An 11,907-nucleotide genomic window follows, 5' to 3' on the forward strand; every position below is an offset into this window, starting at 1 on the left:
GTCTAGAAAAATGAATAAACAACAAAGAAACAACTTGACCATAAAAATCTACTACAGTGGCAGGGAAGACCAAGGCATAAACTCGAAAGAAGACTACAGTGTAAAAATAGCTATGAGCAAAGCCTCCAAAAATACTAATTGGACTCAAGCCCAATAAGAATTCCTGGAATAGTTAAAGAAAGAGATAAGAGTGTTAGAAGAAAAATTGGGAAAAGAAATGAGAGTGACATAAGAAAATTATGGAGAGAGAATTAACACTTGTTAAAAGAGGCACAAAAAATACTGAGGAAAATAATACCTTAAAAAACAAAATTGGAGGATGGCTAGGTGGTGCAGTGAATAGAGCACCGGCCATGGAGTCAGGAGGACCGGAGTTCAAATCTCAGACACTTAACACAAAAAACTAGCCGTGTGACCTTGGGCAAGTCACTTAACCCAAATTGCCCCTCCAAAACAACAACAACAAAAACAACAACAACAAGAAACAGAGTTGGCCAAATGATAAAAGAGGAACAAAAATCCTCTGAAGAGAAGAACTTAAAAAGTAGAATTGGTCAAATTAAAAAAGAGGTACAAAGACTCATTGAAGAAAATCATTCCTTATAAATTAGAATTGGGCAAGTGGGAGCTAATGCCTCCATGAGACATCAAAAAACTATAAAACAAAGTAAAAGAAGGAAAAAAATAGAATAAAATGTGAAATAGCTCACAAAATTCCCCCACCAGAGCTGGAAAATAGATTGAGGAGAGATAATTTTTTTTTAAAGGAATCGGGGTTAAGTAACTTGCTCAAGGTTACACGGCCAGGTATTTCTGGTTGGGTGCTAAGCGTTTGAGCCCAGATTCGATCCCCAGGTCATCCTGACACTGGAGCTGGTGCTCTTACTCTCTGTGCTACCTGGCCACCCCAAAGTTTTGTACCAGGAGTGGGGTTTGAACCCATGTGGACATATGTCCACTGGATATTAAGTCCAATGCCTTAACCACTCAGCCATCCTGGTGCAGGTGAGGAGAGATAATTTAAGAATTATTGGGCTACCTGAAAACTATGATTGAAAAAATAGCCAAGATACTATATTTCAAGATAAAAAGGAAAATTGCAGTAGTAATTGAAAAGAGTCCACTGATCATCTCCTGAAAGAGATCCCAAAATGAAAACTCCCTGAAATATTATAGCCAAATTTCAGAGGTCAAGGAGAAAATATTGCAGAGTGCCAGAAAGAAATAATTTAAATATCATGGGGCCACTGTCAAGATCATACAAGATTTATCAGCTTCCATGTTAAAGGAGCAAAGGGCTTGGAGTAAAGGCAAAGGAGCTAGGATTATGTAGCACCAACACAATATGCACAGCACCAATGGTAATGATGAATATGCCAACATAGTTGTCAATCACAACATATAACAGACTCTCCATAGATAAGACAGAAGCAAAACATTTATTCAGACACCAGAAAAACAAATCCCAACACCAGAAAACCAAATCCATCATAGCAACAAAGAAGTTAATACACCATAGCATAGCAGGGATCCACACCATCATTTAGCCTTCCCACAAACACTCATAAGCCCAACTGTCTCCTTGGGTGAATCCTCTCCTCCCTCCAGCCTTAACTGCCTTGACTCCCAGCTTGCTGCGGGCTCTGCTCCACCCTTCAGCAGGCTTCTCCTACCACAGGCTCTGTGTGATTACATCCCACCTATTACGGGGTAGGGAAGATCTTCAAATTCCCTTAGGCCTATTAAAGGGCAGGGAAGATCTTCAAATTCCCATACAACCAAGGATAACCTACCCAGCAAAAATAAGCATAATCCTTCAGGGGAAAAATTAATATTTCATTAAATAGATAACTTTTTAAGCCTTCCTGATGAAACTACCAAATTAGAATTTAAAAAATTGATGTTTAAACACAAGACTCAATAGAAACATAAAAAGCTAAACACAAAAGAACAATCATAAGGAACTCAGTAAAGTTAAACCATTTACATTCTTATATGGGAAGATGATTACATATATATATATAAACTCCTAAGAATTTTATCATCATTAAAGCAGCTTGAAGGAGTCTACATAGATAGAGGGCATGAGTGTGAGTCGATTTTGTTGAGCTGATCTAAAAATAAATGAAGGGAAGAGAAAGAGGGATGCTCTGGGAGAAAAGGGAAGGGAGAAGATTTTCTCACATGAAAAAGAGCTGTTATAATGGAGAAGAAAATGGGGTGGAGTGGGGTGGTGAGCAGTGCTTGAACCTCCTATCAGAATTGGTTTAAAGAAGGAATACACATACACACATACACACACACAATTGGGTATAGAAATCTGTCTTACCCAATAAAGAAATAGGAGGAGAAAGGAATAAGAGATATTGGGGGGTAGGGTGAGGTGGAGAATAAAAGAAGGAAAGTGAATTAAGAGAGGCAAAAGAGAAAGAAAAGGATAAATGGAAGAAAATTAGATGAAAGTAGATATACAATTAATAATCATAACTGTGAATGGGATGAGCTCACCCATAAAATGAAAGTAAATGACAGACTGGATTAGAAACCAGAATCCAATAATATGTTGTTTACAAGAGACACACTAGAAACAGAAGAGCACATACAGTTAAAATAAAAGGCTAGAGCAGAATCTATTGTACTTTAGCTGAAGTTTAAAAAAAAGTGTAGGGGGTGGCAATCATGATCTCAGACAAAGCAAAAGGAAAAATAGACCTAATTGAAATGGATAATTAGGAAGCTACATTTTGCTAAAAGGAACCACAGACAATGAAATAATATAAAAAATTTTTAAGGGTATGTTTCTCTGACAAAGGCTTCATTTCTCAAGTTTATATGAGTTAAATTTATAAAAAAAAATTATAAAAATAAGAGCCATTCCCCAGCTGATAAATGGTTAAAAGATATGATTCTTCAACTGAAGAAATCAAAGCTATTTATAGTGGTATGAAAAATGCTATGAATCACTATTGATTAGAGAAATTTAAATTAAAATATCTCTGAGGCACTACCTTCCTCCTATCAGAAAGGACAAATACTAGAGGGGAAGAGGGGATAAATTGTTGTCAGAGTTGTGAACTAATATGATTATTCTGGAGAACAATTTAAAACTATGCCCAAAGGGCTATAAAACTGCATTTTGATGCATAAAGCCACTACTAGGTCTATACCCCAAAGAGATCAAAGGAAAAGGAAAAAGGCCTATATGTACAAAAATACTTACAGCAGCTCTGTTTCTGGTGACAAAGAATTGGAAATTGAGGGATGCCCATCAATTGGGTAATGACTGAACAAGTTGAGGCATATGATTGAGGGAGTACCATTGTGGTATAAGAAATTATGAGGGGAGTGGTTTGAGAAAAAAAAAAGCTGGCAAGACATGAACTGATGCAAGGTGAAGTGAAAACTGGAAGATTTTTGTGCAAAGTAACATCAATGTTGTAATTATGATCAGCTGTGAAAGATTTGGCTGCTGTGATCAATATAATGACCCAAAACAAATAATTCCAAAGGACACATGATGAAAAAATGCTATCCATCTCCAGAGAGAGAACTAATGACTTTTCAGTGCAAACTGAAGTCTAAGTTTCTCAGTTTTTTCTTTTTGCAATATATCTAATATTAAATATATTTTGCATAATTTCAGGTATAATTGAAACCATTTTGTTTATCTTTTTCAATGTATGGGGGAGGGGTGGGAGGCAAGGAGAGAATTTTGAACTTAAAATTTAAAAAGAAAAGAATGTTAAATAAATAAATAATAAAATTTTAAAATATATACAGTTGGATTGGTAAAGGTGTCTTATAAAAAGTGAGATTTCATTTGGAACTTGATGGAAGCTAGGAGATGGAGATGAGAAGGGAGAGAATTCCATGCATGCGGGATGAATAGGAGGAGGTGCAATGTCTTGTACAAACAACAGCAAGAAAGCCAGTGTCATTGGATTGAAGAGTATTGAGAAGTGAGGGAGAGTGAAGTGGAAGAAGACTAGAAAGGTGTGGGGGACTAAAGGTTTGAGGGCCAGAAGATTTTATATTTGGTCCCGGAAGCCACTGGAGTTTACAGAATGTGGCAGGATTAGTGGGGTGGTTACATGACCCGACTTGCATTTTAGGAAGGTTACTTTTACAACTGGGTGAAGGCTGTTAGAGGATGGAGTTGGGAGAGAAGTGAAACAGGGAAACCAACCAGAAGGCTATTGCGATAATCTAGGTGGGAAGAGATGAGGGCCTCCACTCTACATACTTATGACTACATTTGTGAAATCATGGAACACTTTTTAAATCCTGTCCACCAAGTATGAAAAAGTTTTCATTAATTTTGATTAGTAAGTTTCTATCTTCCTTGATGGGAGTGGGGAGGGTAGTCCAGAATGAAGGGAAAAAGTGACAGTTTCCTTTATTCCAAAGCTCTCCTATGTAGTTTTGTTTGTTTTTTGGCTTATAATTATTTCATTTCTGAGGTGATGGGCTGTAATGGAAATGCAAATTTAAAGATCTTACCTGCCCCTAGGCTAAAGTGCACCTGGAGCCTGGGGTGGGAGGCTTGTTTTTTTTTTTAGTAGATACTTTTTGATTGGCCAGTGGGTCCAGAAGGTTGTTACATTCTCTGAGCCAGGAGAGGCTATATAAACCCTGATTTAAGGCTTTGTTTTGGGGCTCACTTTGAGAAGTGTTCTGTGATTTGATCAGATGAAACTCTGGGAAGCTGTTGTTGAGAGCCCCCGGCTTTGAAAAACTCAGATGTTGATTTGGTATGGATGTAATGGTTGGACAGTTTGGAAATCTGTCTACTTGATCTGTTTCTCTGTCTTGATAATTCTGTCTGTATACTCTGAAGTTTGGGGTGCTGACCTTTTTCCCCTGAACTAGGTAAACGATACATATTTGACTGATTAAAGTAAGCTTGTTAACCCATTTTGAGTTGCTTTCCTTTATCAAAGCAGATCCAAGAACCTGTGTTGGCAGCCACCCTAGGGACGCTGGGGTGCTTGCTGATACCTGGGCTCATTTTTAAGATCTGAGAAAGTTTTGTGCTCAGTTATTTGAACTCCATAGCAGCAGCAATTTCTATAGCAGCAGCAGCAGAAGTAGCAGCAACCACTGACTCTCCCCCTTTGTGAGCTGCTGCTGCTGTTTTCTGTTGCTGCTTGGAAATAGTAGAGACAAGCGCTTGGATGGACAGCATAAGCTCATGCACCTGGGCTAGGGGCTGGCTGTAGAAGCTGAGTGCTGCTGCTATGTCTGAGGAGGGGTGGGTAAGCAGAGCGCAGGGAGTGTGGGAGCCTGATGAGGAATGACTGCCTACCCATTTCCCTCCTTGCCTGCCTCCCTGGGGAGGAGCTCACAGGACTAACTATATGGTGCAATCTGTCACAGGTCTAGGCAGAGGAAAGGAGAGCATTTGAAGCAGGCAGGAGCTGCTCTTTCCTCAGTTCTAGTATTTTCTTCCCCCGCCCCCCCCTCCCAGTAGATTATCTTGCACACTTCCATGGTATGTACATCCCTCTTTGGAGCCCATTGCATTAAATAACACCTAACTTGGTTACTGCTATTTGGCCCTGGGGGAAATTCATTTAAATTTAGTGGAAAGTAAAAGTTTTTTTTTTCCCCTTATTTTTAAGCAATTATTGAACTGACACTTGGTTGTTCCTCTTTTTTGGCAGTTGGACATTGAGAGTGAGTTTCTTTTATTGCACAGCAGTCTGGGATAAAAGCAGAACTTTTGACATGTTTCTCAGTGAGTGAGATCTGTGTCCTGCACAAATGGATTTTTTTTCTTTTTTTTTTTTCCAGCAGTTATCTCCACATCTGTAGTTAGCTATTTCTGCTATTACTGTGATAATCTGAATTTCTCTTCCTCCATCAGCTTCTTTTTTCTTCTTCTATATTTGGCACCAGATGGTTGTTTGATGCCATTTAAAAACCCAGCACTAATATCAAGTTATATGAAAGCATAAAACGGAGAGAGAGGTAATATTCTTTCCCTCAGCCTACCATATAAATAATTCAGTATGATAATTTTGCATAAATTGGGTTGACCCCAATTTATTACCTCTCCCTATTAGCCTTCATAGAAATTTATGGATAGAGATACTATTCAATACTTGATAACCAGAGATAAGTATTTTGATAGATTTTCCCTACCCTCCATTTTACTTTCAATAATACTAATGATTTCCTTCCAAACCATTCCTATTTTTAAACTTTCCTCTTACTACCAAGGACACTACCATCCTCCCAGTCACCCAAATATCCTCCAGTGTTACTCTCATTCCCCATATCCAACACTTTGCTAAACCTTGTTCTTTTTACCTTTGTAGTACCTCTCAGACCCACCCCCTTTCTTTCCTCTGACACTGCTCAGGTGTAGGCCCTCACCACTTTATGCCTAGACCATTTCAGTATCCTTCTGATTGATCTTCCTGCCTCAAATCTCTCCTCTGTCCATCTCCATTTCCTTCCTCTATTTAACTGTCAAATTTCTAAGTCACAAGTCTAACCACGTTACTGCCTTTCTCAATAAACTCCAGTGACTCCATATTACCTTCAGAAGCAAATATGAGATCTTCTGTTTGGCATTCAAAGTCCTTCACCGTCTGACTTTCTCCTACCTTTCCAGGCCTTTAACACCTCACCCCTATACTTTGTGATGCAGTGATACTGCCTTCTTTGCTTTTCCTCACACCAGACATACCATCTCTTAACGCTTGACATTTTCACTGGCTATCTTTTATGTCTGGAATGTTTTCCCTCCTCATCTCTGCTTCCTGTCTTTCCTTCAAGTCCTGGCTAAAATGATCATCTTTTATGAGAAGCCTTTCTTGATCCCCCTTAATGCTAGTGCCTTCCTCCTAGTAATTATCTCAAATTTATCCTACACACATCTTGTTTGTATATAGTAATTTTCTTGTCTCCCCATTAGACAGTAAGATCCTTGAGATCAGAGACCACCTTTTATCTTTCCTTGTATCCCCATTGTTTGGCACAGTGCCTAGCACTTTTCAGGCATTTAACAAATTCTTATTGATTGACTGATGTGCAAACAGTGGCATTGACTGGAGTTGACTGACAATTTTAAAATGGTATTTACTGTTAGTGTAAAAGCAACATTGACTTTGACTTAAAGAGAGACCTGTGTTTGAATTCTGCATCTGATACTAGTTGAATTGGAGTTGCCAAGTCATTCTACCTCTCTGACTTAGTTTCTTTATCTGTAAAATGGGATAACAAGACGTATATCATGGTGAAAGAGAGAAAGGAAGGAAGGGAGGAAGGAGGGAAGGAAGAGAGGGAGGGAAGAAAGAACAAAGAAAGGAAGGAATTATTACAATTTAGAATACAAGATGTTGACCTGAAAGTTTGGTTAAAAGAGACAAACAGGTGAGGTGATATAGATATTCATATTGTTTATTCCCTTAAAACTAGCAGATAATGTGCTGCACAGAGCCAAAACATAGGTTCTGACTGTCTGATAAAAGAATGACAAGCTTTTTATATGTTTTAGGACAATCACAAGTCAGGATGTCTGTGTTGCTGAGATTTATGGCTTCCATATGTGTTTAACTATACCATGAGAAAGGAAGTTTCTTAGTTGAATAGGTTGTAAATACAAATTGACAAGACAACTTGACAAAGTAGTGTCAGTGGGAAATTTACGGTCCCAGGATAGCATATGCTCATCTGACACCAAGACAAGAGACATCCCGCTCTTCCGGTCGCAGGCATCCTGTCACAAACAGGAAGAACGCTCCTTGTCAGTCTTAGCTGTTCTTTGAAGTTGCTGGCGCAGGAAAGAGCACTTTTTAGAGCAAAGCAAAGCACTTTTATTGATTAGTTCAGACTTTGGCCCTTATTGGGGTTCAGATGATCTGAAATGGTTGTCAAAGTCAGTAACAGTTTTATTCTGTAAATTGTTCCATACATTAGCAGAGAGAAGCATCAGCTGCTTCAAGTAGACTTCTGAGGATGAACTATTCACACATGCTTAGAGTATATGGAGAATTGTATCAGCAATGCCATATTCACAATGCCTATGGAGATTACAGATATGCTGATATAATTATCCATCACAAAATACATCATGCTTGCCATATGGGGGAATAAACTAGAAAATTTATTAAGATACCAAAAGACTGAGTCCCAAAACCAGAAAGTGAAAGCCATCAGAGTAGTTATGACATTGGCACAGGTAGATAAAGTAGAAAGCACCCACATTTTCAAGCCTTTAAAACATAACAGGCTACCTCAGGCAAAGGTCCTCCTCTCCCCACTCACAGCAACCACCCAGCGTCCAGGAAGCGCGCTCCCAGCAGCTCCGGCCCCTGGCAGTCCTCAGCAGGAGTCCTTAGCAGAAATTCTGGCTAACTCAAAAAGGGCTTTGCGCTGCTGCTGCCGCTGCCTCTGCTGCTGCTGCCGCCACCACCACCAGCCACCGCAGGCTCTGCCCCTTCCTGCTACGTCAGCAAGTCCAATGGGGCATGGAAGATCTTTAAATCCCATAACCCTTACAAGAATACATAATAATACTAGTCCACAGTCTTGGTCTTAGGGGCAGCTTGTTATGCTTCAGATATTTTAAAATCGGTTATTTTGTTATTTTTTTTCATTAGCCTCAGGGGTCCAAGACAGAGTAGACTCCATATTTTGGTTATCCTTTTTTAAGAAATAGAGAAAGGCAAAACATAAGGGTTACATGTGATTACCTGTCTGTGTTAAAAATGTTGGTTTTATCTAAAATGTCATTACTGCCATCTAATAAGAGACAATGCAGCATCCCACCCCCCTCTCTGCTACATATATGTAATACCTATCTCTCAGGGCTATTGTGGAATCAAATATAATATGTCTCTGTAAAGTGTTTTGTAAACTAAAGTGCTATGTGAGTAGCGTATTTGATTATTCCTAATTCTCTGGCATCTGTTTCATACTGGTACTTGAAGAGAAAAATATAACACACCCTTGAGGGTGTATTACTACTGCCCATCCAAGGTTTTAAACCTTCACTGTGAGTTAAGGAATTTGTTATCTCAAAATAAGTTCTTTATGTTATGGAGAAAAGAATTTTATAGTGTTAAAATATATGTATGTATATGTGAATATGTGAAATCCCACTATGATTCCTTATTGTCATGTGGAATCAATCCTATATTTTTAAGGTTATTCTAGCTCCAACATGTTCTGCCAACTATTTGTCTCTATCTATCTATCTATCTATCTATCTATCTATCTATCTATCTATCTATCTATCTATCTATCTATCTATCTATGTCTGTCTAGATGCTTCAAGTTTAAGTTTCAAGTATGTAGTGCCAGTGCAATATTTACAGCACCTATGATCACAATAAAGACTGTGACTGTAAATATCTCATGATGGTCGATCCCAAAATATATCAAACTCTCCATATAGAGGACAGAACTGAAACATTTATTTTGAAACCAGAAAACCAAATCCCAAAACCAGTAAGCCGATTCCATCATAGTACCAAAGATATTCAGAAGCCATAAAGCTGAGAGGCACAGCATTCTTTAACCTTCCCATAAACCAGTACAAGATCAATATTTATTCACAAATCTCTCTATCTCCTTGCCTGAATCTCCTCTCTCTCCCACCATCTCTCTGGCTCTGGCTCCCAGCTTCCTGTGGGCTCTGCTTCCCTTCAGCAAACTCCTCCCATCACAGGCTCCATGTGACTACATTCAGCCTATTATGGGTCAGAGTTTGCTTTCAAAGCAGAGGAGGTCTTCAAACTCCCCCCTAGGTCTATTAAGGGGCAGGGGAGATCTTCAAATTCCCATCCGCATTACAAAGTGCTACTCAAAGACCAAGACAGCTCAGTCTGGAAAGGTTGATCTCTAGTAGACTGGTTATGGTGAATTCTCTGGCCATGGCAATCTATGAGCCAAAGAAAAATGAAACATGTTTTCTGCCCTCTCTTGTCTCCTAGAGCTTCAGCAGTGATTTTGGTGGAGCAGCAGAAAAGGGAACAAAGAACGCTGAGAATCACAATTTTTAGGCCATCTATAAACATTAATTGTTGGTGCTCTGACTGTGAGTTCTTCTTTCAATGACCAATGAATCAACATGCTACTGGAAGAACTGAATCATCTAAATACTGACATTTTGGAGAGAAATGAAACTGGAAAGAAGTTGTGGCTAAATGAAAAGACGACTCTTCTCCATGAAGATGCCAATACAAGAATCAATTTTATTGTGTTTCCCAAAGCAGCAAGAAATATTATTTCATTGAACATTTGGCCATCTTATCTTGTAGCACTCATGATGATCATAAACAAATGAATAACCTCAAAGTTAATGGTAGCTTAGGCACTAATATCTGTTGCAGAGAAATTCTCAGAAGAACTTGAAATGATCCTTCAAATCAATTCAAAATATACTTTGATAATTAATGACTTCATTGTGAAAGTGGGTACAGGGTAGGACAGAAAAAAAAACATGTTGGGAAACATGGTCAGGTTTAAGAAATGAAAGAGATTAAATAAAGGCTTATAGATTGCTCAGAAACCTCCCCTGTATATCATGATAAATGTGTGTGTAGGTATGTATGTATATATGTGTGTGTATGTATGTGTGAGTATGTGTATATACACATAATATTTTCTTTAAAAAGAGGGTCAAAGATAGTGGCTGTGGTGTACATTGCATGACTTAACAGAAATAATCATAGGATCATAGATGTAGAGCTGGAAAAGGCATTATAAGCCAAATAATCTAACCCCTTCATTTTATAGATGAGTAATTAAGGGCAAAAGATCTTAAATGATTTTCCCAAGGTCATGCAGGTAGAAAGTAGCGGAGGAAAGAATTGCATACAGGTCCTCTAATCTGGCAGTTATTATTTATAGTTTGACAGCTGAGTGAAAGATGGATGAAAACAGGGAGATACTCGAGGCAAGGAGACCAACCAGAAGGTTATTGCAATAGTTCAGGCATAAAGTATTGAGGGCCTGTGCCAGGATTGTGGCAGTGTTAGAGAAAGAAGGGGTGGGGTGGGGGAGTATATGAGAGATATTACAAAGGTAGAAATGACAGGACTTGGCAGGATATTGTATTTGGGGGATGAGAGTGAGTGATGGGGTTGAGGGTGACACCTACCTTAAGAGCCTGAGTGACTGGGAGGATGGGGGTAGCCTTGACAGTAATAGGGGAAGTCTGGGAGGTTATTGAGCAAGGAGTGGAATCATGTCATATGCTCAAACCTGTGATTTAGAAAGCTTAATTTGACAGCTGAGTGGAGGACAGACTGGCGTGAAGAGTGAGTTGTAGCAGGGGGACCAACCAGAAGGCTATTGTAATTGTCTGGGTGTGAGGTGATGAGGGTCTGTACCAAGATGCTGGACATGTAAAATCAATGCACTTTATAATGACATATTTAGTACAAAGATATAACAAGAGCACAGACTACAAACATTTCTCCTTAACATTTGAGATACACTCTTCCCTATACCCCCTTGGGCCTAGGGAGAGTGAGCTCAGACTTAATGCATTTTCTATTTAACATTCTCCTCTATCAAGTTCACTTCGAAATATGGCATTATTGATAGGTGCATGAGTTTGCGTTTCTGCTGGCTTCTTTACTGGGTTAGATACATGATCACACCTTTCTGGAAGCAGGCTCTTAGACCTCTTCCACATCAAATCTCCTATTACAGGTAACTCACCCATGAACTTATATTTAACAAAGATGTGTACTGAAGATGAAGGCAAGAACAATTATTAGGAGGTGAATAATGTCAAAAGTGCTAAAGTTCAATATGTGTTACATCTGGCAGAGAAAAACTATGGATGATAAGAAGGTATATTTTCTCCTTTAGCTATTCTAGGGAAAAGAAGGGGATCAAGGACATTGTCTGGGATGATGGAATTATGGAGACTTATATCAGAGAAAG

General features: G+C 38.9%; 1 non-coding gene across 1 annotated transcript; it reads right to left on the bottom strand.

Annotated features, from left to right (window-relative positions):
• Window positions 1–918: 918 nt before the first annotated feature.
• On the bottom strand, window positions 919–1,001 carry TRNAL-UAA (transfer RNA leucine (anticodon UAA)). Its single transcript has one exon. It is a non-coding gene; the product is annotated as a tRNA-Leu (tRNA).
• Window positions 1,002–11,907: the final 10,906 nt, after the last annotated feature.

Source organism: Petaurus breviceps, unplaced genomic scaffold (assembly GCF_028583685.1).
Source record: "Petaurus breviceps papuanus isolate PSGF00001 unplaced genomic scaffold, PetGlider_PUasm1.0 90784, whole genome shotgun sequence".
Taxonomy (NCBI): Eukaryota; Metazoa; Chordata; class Mammalia; order Diprotodontia; family Petauridae; genus Petaurus; species Petaurus breviceps.